At 42.2% G+C, this 12,017-nt stretch overlaps 1 protein-coding gene across 2 annotated transcripts in view; it reads right to left on the bottom strand.

The window, feature by feature from the left end:
* Window positions 1-12,017, bottom strand: part of MAP2K6 (mitogen-activated protein kinase kinase 6) — a 132,920-nt gene that overhangs the window by 41,202 nt on the left and 79,701 nt on the right. The window lies entirely within an intron of this gene.

Raw genomic sequence — 12,017 nt, 5'->3', positions numbered from 1 at the left:
ATGTCTCCATTCAAAGCGCCACTTCCTACCCAGGAAGTCTGTGAGTGTGGAGAACCCAAGCACCAGGTAGAACAGAGCTTCCCAAATACAGACTGTGGTCATGAATGAGGTTTTTCATCAGTCCAGGGGGCAAACATCAGGATGAGAATGCCAACTCTCTTTTCCTAGGAAGATCTTCCCTTTCTCCCCACTGAGAGTTTGTCATCGCAACTTCCTTATAAGAGTCTCACTCTGTCACCCAGGCCGGAGGACAGTGGCACAACTCGGCTCACTGCAACTTCTGTCTCCTGGATTCAAGCAATTCTCCTGCCTCAGCCTCCTGAGGAGCTGGGATTACAGGCGTGCACCACCATGCTCGGCTAATTTTTATATTTTTAGTAGAGACGGGGGTTTCTCCATGTTGGCCAGGCTGGTCTCGAACTCCTGACCTCAGGTGATCCACTGACCTTGGCCTCCCAAAGTGCTGGGATTACAGGCATGAGCCACCATGCCTGGCCTTGTTTTTTTTTCTTTTTTTTTTCTTTTACACCATAATGGTGATGGCAGACACTTGGTTATAGCTTTTTTTTTCTTTTTAGTGTTAGTAAAGGGTAGTCACCCTTATCTCAGTATCCCACTATTTTCTAAATCGATCTGTTAACAACTACAAGAGTTAGCAATGGAAGTGGAATAAAAAATGCTTTTCCACTGTTCTGCCCTCCCCTTTTCCCAACCACCTGCTGTAATTTGAAAAACTTGAGAGGGATAGAGTAATACTTATTTACATTTGCCCTGTTCCGGAAAGGATTAAGATAACAGATGAGCTTATGCAAGGAGGTTAGAACTTCTTCTTGGGCCAAATGGAAAGGTAACTTGATGTTGATCATACCTGGGCTGAAATTACAAGAGAATTTGGCTCGAATGCTTTTGTGGATGAGTAAAAAAGAACAGACTGAGAAATGCCAGCTCAGGAAGCAGATCAGAGCAAACAAGGGCCTGGAGTGTTCCTCATCCATGGAGATCCTATGTCTCTTTGCACTTGGCAGGAGAAACCAAGGGAGAGCTGGATAGAACAGCTGGAAAGAATGCTACCTCCTGGCCGGGCACAGTGGCTCACGCCTGTAATCCCAGCACTTTGGGAGGCCGAGACGGGTGGATCATGAGGTCAGGAGATTGAGACCATCCTGGCCAACACGGTGAAACCCCGTCTCTACTAAAAATACAATAAATTAGCCAGGCATGGTGGCGGGCACCTGTAGTCCCAGCTACAGGGGAGGCTGAGGCAGGAGAATGGCGTGAACCCGGGAGGTGGAGCTTGCAGTGAGCCGAGATCGCGCCACTGCACTCCAGCCTGGGCGACAGTGCGAGACTCTGTCTCAGAAAAAAAAAAAAAAAAGAATCCTACCTCCTTTCCCACCTCTTCTCTACATTGCAGGTGAGCACTCAGAGATAACACAAGCCCTGGATATGGCCCTGGATAGATCCTAAGGCTGCAAAGAAACTTAAGAAATCAATTCAAATAACCTCCTTGCAGAAAAATGACATCCAAAGACTCCAGTGACTTGCTTTACATCACAGAGGTCAGCAATGACCCAGTCAGAATCAGAATCCAGGTCTCCTGACACCCAGGTGGGAGTTGTTTCTACTATCCTGCAATAGAAGACGTTTAGAGATGACTGGAGAGGGGGCGGGTGAGACGTACACGGGGATTTTGAGTTTTAAAATACCCAGCTGACATCTGGTTCTTCCACGCACCACGCAACTTCTAGAATCACTTTTCATCTGACTCTCAGTTTTCTCAATTGTAAAATGAGGAAGTAACATCAATACTCACCTCACTGGACTGATAGGAGAATCAAAGCAGATAAAATATGTGAAAAAAACATTAAGATACCTTAAGCAGCTGTTAATTAGATTCATTTAGGGAAACAACCAGTACTGTCTCATTTTTTGAAAAGTCATTTAAAAAAATTAATGAAGAGAATTGGCCACATGATTATAGCCCACTGTAATGTATAATGAAATTTTTTCTTTCTATTCCTTCAGAATCCAAAATCAGATCAATTCTGCCAAGTTGTATAAAGCCAGGAAAAAATATGCTTCGCAGTAATCAGCCTAGAGAAAGCCTTTTAGGACCACCTTCAGAATAACAGGCTTTCTCAATTCTCTCCTCATTTGGGTTTACTTACGTATTTTATAAGATTCAAAACACACCATTCACTTTCCTGCTCTTGGAATCAAACAGCTGTTAAGGATGTTACTAAATTAGTCAGTTATTGACATCACATAGAGCTTTCCTATGTACCAGGAACTATGCTAGGTGCTGGACCCAGTTATGAGAATCCAAATATGGCCTAATTCCAACAATTCCCATCCATGCACCTCAGCCAAACAGACAGGGAATGTTATTTTTGATGAGATTCTTCAGTGAGGAATGAATGACAGATTCAACTTGTTTAGATAACTATACAGATAACTACATACAAATTCCAGCACAGGTGACAGATAATTCAGGTAATCCCAAGAGGCAACCCTACAGTTCTCTCAACAAAAACAAAAACTAAAGTAACATATATTTTGCCTATGAAAACTGGTCTCCAGTTGTCATTTAAGCAAACCAAAAGGAGAAGTTACTCTTAAATTCCTACATCTTTCTCTTCTTTACCTCTAACTCAGTTCTTATAAGATAGATGTAAAGAGAAATAGCTATTTATTGAGAAAAGCCCTTTGGAAAACCTTAATATAGCAAGTAATTAGTAGCAATTCTTAAAAGCAATTAATTATTACACCATAACTTAAATCACCAAAACATCTATACAAAGAAATAGTTAAAAAAAAAAAAAAAGAGAGAGAGAGAAAGTTTTTGGCACAGAGACCAAAGGAATAAAAGACCAAAATAATAATAAAGTCCTCAAAGTGGGAGGAGAAGGCCTTTGATTCTCTCCCCAATCACTTTTACACCCAGCCACCCCCCCAGCCCCCCACATCAACATCATTCTTACCCTGAATTTACTGCCTCCTAGTTGAAATTGCCAGCCCCATGTCTCCAGACTCTAAACCCTTGACTATACATATAAGTTGGACATCTGCATATCTTAAACCTAATATTTCCAAGTATATCAGCTCCTCAGAACAACGAGAAAAAAAATAGATGCAGGAGACACAAAACCTAGTTGAATTACAGTGTTAGAAAATACTCTGCCTTCACGTTAAAAAGTACATCAAATAAAATACAAATCACAAGCACCCACAGCAACATTCTGCAGTTCACTTACTTGCCCATCTCTGACAGAGCAGCACAGTAAGAGACCAGCAGAGGCGACTCTGGTGAGGTTTTCGAGGCTGCACGGAAGGCCGGCAGAGGAAAGCCTAACAGAAGTCATTCTTCACTTAGCTCCAAAGACCACACTTCAGCAGGGAGAAACAGAACTGAACAGACTCCACCCCCTCCTCAAGTTCCGATTGCAGCAAACCTCTGCAAGTTCATTGTTCCGAGGAAATTGCAGTTTCAGGAAGGGAGAAGGGAAGTGGGTCTATGTGGACACCCAGGCGTGACATTAATCATTAACCAGACTTGGAGGAATAAATCTATAAATCTGGACGGTACCATGTTCTGCAGCTTTTCTATAAATGCCTCTTTCATTTCTTAAAAGAAAGAGAAACAATATGTGGTCAGTTTCCAGCTGTGTTTACTTCACAGCAATCTGTTCCCCCAGGAAGGCAGCCAACACCTGACGCTAACATTGAACACTGTTAAAAAAAAAAAAAAAAAGAAAAAAACAACAGGGGAGGGAGCACTATGAATAATAAAGCTAAGTGGCCAACTATGTTCAACAGTCTTTGCCTTTGATATTCTAAAGCAAAGCAGAAAAAATGTCAGAAAAAAAAAAGGCTTTCTATGATGTCACATGCTAGCAACAAGCCTTCTCAGAAAGAGAGAATTCTGTAGATTTCTGCAGATCGCAACAAGCCTCGACTGCTTATTAGCACAGTCTGCAAAGGGTAAGCCTCGTCGGCCTGATTGGGCATATGCAGCACTATATTGCATCAGACCCTGTTACACCCATGACTGTGTTCTCTGAAAATAGTGTAGTCCCACCACGCACATATATTTGCAAAATTCATCTTAAACCAAAGCAAAGCTGGGTCATTATAATCCTGGCGTGCAGCAAAATGGCACTGGAAAAAAAAAAAATTGAAAAAGGCTTGCCAATAGTTAGAAAATATTTCCCAGGCCACAGAAATGTTCGCTAGCTTTGACTGCACCGAAAATGATGGGGTACACGAGAGGTCTTGCACACACTCTGAGAGGGTAAGCACAAAGCACTCCTCTGATGTTCCTCATTACATAAAACAGAAGATTAGGTTCCACTGCCAACCCAAACAGCATGAGAAGCCCACGCGGTCAACAGAAGGTGGCATCGTGAAGATACGCTGATGCCTAAATATTTGTTAGCTTGGCCGAGGGTTGGGGGCGCATGATTATGAGAGTTTATGATTATTGACACAGCTTCACAAAAGGATGGCAGTGTTTCCAGTGCCAAATTTATTTTAAAAATCTGTTTCCCAATATGAATAGGATTTCCAGCCAAGTAACTGGCAATCTAGAGGCCTTGGCTGCCCTCTCCTTACTACTTGCATCTAGGCTTACGTTCCAAGGGTAGTTGGCAATAAAATCAGCAGTGAAGTATCATTCAGTGTTATTAAATTGCAATCATCATATGCAAAGCAACGAACGAAGCAGGGCAGGGGAAGAGGTGTGCAGGAAGAAAGCTGGCTTTGCAACAGCAATGTAAAAGTGAACGGGGACCCTGCCATCCTCCAATCTTCCAAAACCACTGGCTCTTATATACCACTGAGATTCCAACCACTGAGGACAAATCTCTCTGGAATTACTAAAGTTTAGAGAAGAAAAGCTGAAAAGCTCTTTTTTTTTTTTTTTTGAGATGGAATCTTGCTCTGTCACCCAGCCTGGAGTACGCTGGCACAATGTCAGCTCACTGCAACCTCCGCCTCCCAGGTCGTGTGATTCTCCTGCCTCAGCCTCCTGAGTAGCTGAGATTACAGGCACCTGCCATCACGCCCGACTAATTGTTGTATTTTTAGTAGAGATGGGGTTTCACCATGTTGGTCAGGCTGGTCTTGAACTCCTGACCTCGTGATCCACCTGCCTCGGCCTCCCAAAGTGCTGGGATTATAGGCGTGAACCACCATGCCTGGCCTTTTTTTTTGAGACAGAGTCTCGGTTTGTCACCCAGGCTGGAGTGCAGTGGTGCTATCTAGGCTCACCAAAACCTCCGCTTCCCACGTTCAAGCAATTCTCATGGCCCTCAGCCTCCCAAGTAGCTGTGACTGGGAACACAGGCACGTGCCACCCCACTCGCCTAATTTTTGTATTTTTAGTAGAGATGGGGTTTCGCCATGTTGACCAGGCTAATCTCAAACTTCTGACCTCAGGTTATCTGCCCGCCTTAGCCTTCCAAAGTGCTGTCGATGGGACTACAGGTGTGAGCCACTGTGCACAGCTGAAAAGCTCATTTTAAAACCTGCAGTTGGTTTGATTTCAGAGTCAGAATGAATCTCCTAAGACCTTACCTTTGCTCATACTGTTTCTTCTACCTGGAGGGCTCTAGCTGTCTTGCAGACAAGAACTCAACCTTCCAAATTCAAAACCTCCCTCATAGAACCTTCCCAGAGTTTCCTGAACACAACCTAAGGATTACTATCCACACATTACTGCTTTCACATTCTGGCACCTTACACTGGGCCTGCAACACTGTATGAGCTCAAAGCAGCTTCCCTGAAACTTTGATATTTTAGTTGAAAAATGTCCACTCTCTCTAAAATAGATCTCCATGACCATCTTCCACTCATTTCCTGCATACCTTTTCTCACAATCTAGAATTATTTTATTTTTGTATTTATTTATTTACTTCTGCATTTATTTATTACTTGGTTATCTACCTTTCTCCACTAGAATACAAGTTCCATGATGGCCAACGATTTTACCCAGCACCTGCACATCATAAATATTTGTTGACTGAATGTTTGTTATTCTTTTCTCAACTGTTTTGAACATTTGTACAGAGCTCTTCGAAAAACAAACAAAATGAACCACCAAGAATGGAATGGAAATTGCACAAACCTCTGCATCAATAAGAATCATTTCAAATCCCAGCTGTCCCACTTAGTGACGTAACGTTGAGAAAGTTTCTTATCTTAAACTAAGTTTCCACACCTGCAAACTGGAGATGATGTACAGTCTCCCCAGGTCATTAAGAGACTCGATTGACACAGTGCGTGTGAAGAAGCCCAGCAGGGTGTAGCATAATATAGGTGCTCAATAAATGCTTTCTTTTTGTTGAAAACAAAAAATAAAAAAAAAATGCTTTCTTTTCTCCCTTCCATGTTTGTGCTTATATTTTTAAAATATGATCTAAGCAGAAATGTTCTCTGGATGGCATCTTATTTCTTCAAATTCCATGCTCCATTCTCCCTCTTTTGTGTTATTTACGCTAGAATGACATTTTTCAAACATCTCATCAATCCTGAATCTACCTCTCTTTGCGCCCACTGACTGTGGGAACTTCTCCAGGTCTATAGACTCAGGATTTCTGGGACTGAGTGTAGTGAGTGCTTATAATTTTACATTGCCTCAGTATCCATTTTTAAACCTCAGTTAAACTACCTCATCAGAAGCAGGGCTCAGTCACTCTCGACACGGTTTCTAATACCATACTCCACCAGAGTGGCTCCAAACCAGTGGCCAGAGATGAAACTTAGAGACATCTCTCCTGCCTAGCAGGCTGGCCTCCCTACTTTCCTGCCACTTCCTTTAAACAGACCATGCAGACATTTGCCCACAAACCTAAGATGACCACCTCTCAGTCACACTGTGACTTCCTAGAACTAATGCCTGCTTGCTTTAAGCCTAGCAATTAAAGCTCCCTGCAGGAAACTGGATAACGCCCTATACCCAATAAAGACATTGGCTCACTGGTCCCTTCTCTGTGTGTGTGTGTGTGTGTGTGTGTGTGTGTGTGTGGCTTCCAGGTGTGTGTGTGTGTGTGTGTGTGTGTGTCTGGCTTCCAGGTATGCTGGGTGCCATACAGAGTCTCTAAGTGCTAAAAAGTCTTAAAATCTCACACTATAGTTGTGTCACTGAAGCCACACTTGCAATCTTATCCCTACGGGTGAAGCTGCCCCAAAAGGACCCATGCAGGTAGGTCCCCTGCTGATGCCCTTTTGTCCAGGTCTCTCAGCTACTGGGGACAGTAGTTACCAGCTAAGTTGATAGAGTGAGGCTTCAGGATCCATATATTTTTTTAAGTTTCACAAGTGTCTGAGAAATCAGCCACAGTTAAGTAGCCCTTGTCTACCATATGTCTATGTAAAGTTGTTTTGTGTTTGTTTGTTTGTTTGTTTGTTTGTCTTGTTTTACCATTTCTCACTTTATGATGCCAATGTCACTTTCCTCCCAGGCTCTTGTCACTTCCCCCACAACCCACCAGTTCTTTCTGATTAGTAAGAATTAAATTCCAAGCTAGCTCCTCATGGTGTTATCTCCATCTTTGAGCTGAAATTGTCAGTCATTCCCCAGGGTACACATTGCAAGGGTCAAAATTTATTAAGATGCAAATTCTGCCATCGAAGCATCAGGAGATATGAAAACCCAACTCCATAACAACAGTGGGTATGTGTGATGTGCAATACAAGCATTGCACCCTGAAAGCAGGAGAGAAGAAGCAAGACAAGCAACACTGAAAAATGGTCTCACATACGAAGTGGTATTTGAAGTGGCCCTTTGATTTTGGTAGGATTTAAGGGTATCTGAGGGTTTGTTATACTTTATGTCTCCTTTATATATATTTAAATGTTTCCAAAATCAAAAGTTTAAAACGATAATGGGTAGGATTTTGACAATCAAGACTTAGAGAGACAATAAGGGGATTCTAAGTAAAACGAGGATGAAATATCTTTGTAAGGAGAAGCACTGTGGTATATTCAAAGAATTCTGAGTTTTCTACTCTGGACAAAGTGAAAAGTGGTGGAGAGAGAAACCTGGAGGAGGAGGTTGGAGTCAGAGATCAAAATACTGTAACTAATAAAGTTTAAATTTCAGATGTAAAAAGAGAAGTCATTTATGTTTTTCAGTAGAGGAACGTCATGCCACATCCATGCTTCAGAAAAAAAAAAAAAGATGTAACAAGGTGAACTGATCTAATATCAGGATGTTTTGAAACTGTGCTACACACACACTCGTGCATAAACCCACATACTGTCATGCCTTGATGTTTTATGCCTCCAGGTCTTTGCTCTTACTTTCCTCAGAATGTTGTTATTACCTGTTTTCCCCAGTCAACTGCGACACTCAGCTCAAGTATGTTTTTCTCCAGGAAGTCTTCCATGAAAGTCTCCAATACAATACTCTGTGTTGCCACAGTACCCTGAACCTTCCCATGCTGATTAAGTGAACCCATCTGTTCACCCATGTCTTCCACTAAAAATGTAAGCCCTTTGAAGTCAGGGCCCATGTCTTCTTACCTATGTACAGAGTTTAAGCACTAGACCCAAAAATAAGAGATAGAGACCACAGCAATCTGGCTCACAAATAAGCTGCTTGAATTTTGCAGATGCAAAATCTATAGGCTCTGGTCACTCACTGCATAAGAGGAACAAAGGAACAGAAGCTAAGTAGTAGTAGTAGCAGTAATAGTAATAGTAGAAGTATTGCTACTAGTAGTAGTAGTGGCAGTAAAAATGATGCTCGTCATCTGGCTTTTCCACCCCTAAATGAAGTTAAGTGAAAGAGGAAAGTCAGGTCAGTGGGGGTGGCCAGTGGGGAAAGGACAGATCATGAGTTCCAATTCAGATGTATTCAGTATAAGATGCTGCAGGGACGCATGGCAGAATTCAAGCAGGCAAATGGAGCTTAAGAGAGGGACAGGAGGAAATGTGTAGATCTGGGAATGACAAACAGAGAGGTAGAAAGTTGCCTGAGACAGACAGGGAAACAAGAAGAATGAAAGAAGGTGGCCAGGTGAGGTGGCTTATGCCTGTAATGCCAGCACTTTGGGAGGCTGAGGTGGGCGGATCACCTTAGGTCAGGAGTTCGAGACCAGCCTGGCCAACATGGTGAAACTCTGTCTCTACTAAAAATACAAAAAATTAGCCGGGTGTGGGGCACACGCCTGTAGTCCCAGCTACACCGGAGGCTGAGGCGGGAGAATCGCTGGAACCCGGGAGGCGGAGGTTGCAGTGAGCCAAGATCGCACCACTGCACTCCAGCCTGGGAGACAGAGCGAGACTCCCTCTCAAAAAAAAAAAAAAGAAGGGAAGGCAGCCAGCCAAGCTAAGAACATTTTGAAGAATCGGTGAAGGACACAAAGAATTACGTTCCTGTTAGAGGAGAATGAGCCAGCCTGTCCACCCGCTAATTGGGAAATGGCCCCACGTTAAGAGAATAAAAGTGCTCAAATGGGTTTTCTTACAGCTTCACGTGATTAAAGCTAAAAAAAATCCTAGTAGACCTTTTATGTCATGTTAACAATTTGGTGTTGACCAACATGTTCTTAAAAGAACCTAAAAGCAAATCACAGCCAATGCCCTGAGTTATGTTCTAGGCCCAGGGAGAAAGCAGGAGGCAGGCAGTAGGGAACTCCGACTGTCTCAGTTCATCTCCTTCCTCACTCATGGGCTGCTTCACTCATTAGCATCGATCGAAAGGAAATGTAGTCATAAGGGTGTTAAAAACATCACTTTAAAATCAAAATATGGCAACGGGTTGCAAAGAAATTTAGTGGCGTGCTCGAGCTTTTCAAAATACACGCTGGGTTTTGGTTAGGTTTTAAAAAATACATATTTTTTTTTTAGAGATAATACTGAAATGTTTACGAGTGAAATGATATTATTCTAGAATTTGCTTCAAAAAAAAGGCAGGGTGGGGGATGGAGATACAGGTAAAATAAGATTGGCCATGAGTTGGTCATTGTCAAAGCTGAGTGCTAGATACCTGGCAGTTACACAGTCTACTTTTGAATATCTTTGAAATTTACCAAAATAGCCAGGTGCAGTAGCTCAAGCCTGCAATTCCAGCACTTTGGGAGGCTGAGGCGAGTGGATCACCTGAGGTCAGGAGTTTGAGACCAGCCTGGCCAACATGGTGAAACCCTGTCTCTATTAAAAATATAAAAATTAGCTGGGCATGTTGGTGGGTGCCTGTAGTCCCAGCTACTTGGGAGGCTGAGGCAGGAGAATCACTTGAACCTGGGAGGTGGAGGCTGTGAGCCGAAATCTCACCACCGCACTCCAGCTTGGGCAACAAGAGCGAAACTCCATCTCAAAAAAAAAAAAAAAAAAAAAGAAATTTACCAATATATAAAGATGTTCTTAAATAGTAACAGAGTCACAGAAAATTCTGTTTTAATAGTTAAAAAAGTGGCATAGTGAATAAGAGGGGTGAATTTTTTTTTTTTTATGTGGAAGTAATGGATTCTTTTTTTCCTCTGGTCCAAGACCACGATTTTGGGTTTTTGTTTTGTTTTGGTTTTTGGTTTTTTTTTCTAGACAGAGTTTCGCTCTTGTTGCCCAGGCTGGAGTGCAATGGCGCCATCTCGTCTCACCGCAACCTCCACCTCCCAGGTTCAAGTGATTCTCCTATCTCAGCTTCCCGAGTAGTTGGGATTACAGACGTGCGCCACCATGCCCGGCTAATTTTGTATTTTTAGTAGAAATGGGGTTTCGCCATGTTGGCCAGGCTGGTCTCAAATTCCTGACCTCAGGTGATCCACTCGCCTCAGCCTCCCAAAGTACTGGGATTATAGGCGTGAGCCACTGCGCCCGGTCCACAATTTTATTAGCACTCTGATCACCTCCCTTTTAACCAAAGGAAACTCCAAGATAGTAACTTTAATTCAACCAGCTGCTTGAAGACTAAGGGGTAATAAAAAAACAAAGGAAAGTTCTTCATCTGCAACCCCTCCCCTAGAATGCTATCAGTACAGGGTCTATTCTGCCTCCCACTCAGCTCCATCTGATTTCTTTGGAGCTGCATTCTATCCCGATGCCACTGGCCCTTGTTGGGGTACACATTAGTACACCTTACAAAGAGGCCTCTGGAATGCATGTCCCTGAGGATGTTTTGCATTATCCCTACATAACGTTCTCTTTATAAAGACTCAGGGGGAAAAAAAAATGTGTATCAGTAGCAGAAAGAATTGGCTTCTCCTGCATAATTGATCAATTCCTGCCTAGAGCAAATGAGAATGACGTTTCCTTCCTTGGGTTAATGGCTAAAAAGCTTAGAGCTAAACTAGGAATTATATTCATATTCATTTCTGCGTCACTGCTTTTTTGCAGGTCTACTTCGTTTCTGTTTTATCCATTCTTTTAATAACATTTTATTATAGGACATTTTAAATGCAGGCATACACTGCATAATGATGTTTAGGTCAACTGTCACCTGGTGACATGGTAGCCATCATAATGTCATAGTGCAATTCATTACACACATGTTTGTAGTGCTACGGGTGTAAACAAACCTACTGCACTACCAGTCATATAAAAGTACAGCACATACAATTATGTACAGTACATAATATTTGATAATGATAACGACTACGGTACCAATTTATATATTTACTATATTCTACTTTGTATTGTTATTTTAGAGTGTGCTCCTTCTACTTATTTTTTTTAAGTTAACTGTAAAACAGCCTCAGGCAGTGTCTTCAGCAGGTATTCCGAGAGAAGGCATTGTTATCACAGGAGATGACAGTTCCATGCATGTTATTATCCCCTGAAGACCTGGGACAGAATGTGGAGGTGGAAGACAGTGATATTGATGATTCTGACCCTGTGTAGGCCAAGGCTGATAGGTGTATTTGTGTCTTGGTTTTTTAAAAAGTTTAAAAGTAAAAATTAAAATAATTTGAATCTACAAAAAGCTTAGAGAATAATGATATAAAAAAGAAAATATTTTTGCACAACTATATGTTTGTGTTTCAAGTTGAGTGTTATTATAAAAGAGCCAGAAGTTT

The sequence above is a fragment of the Hylobates moloch genome, unplaced genomic scaffold, assembly GCF_009828535.3.
Source record: "Hylobates moloch isolate HMO894 unplaced genomic scaffold, HMol_V3 SCAFFOLD_15, whole genome shotgun sequence".
Taxonomy (NCBI): domain Eukaryota; kingdom Metazoa; phylum Chordata; class Mammalia; order Primates; family Hylobatidae; genus Hylobates; species Hylobates moloch.
This window is presented reverse-complemented; position numbering and strand designations above follow the sequence as displayed.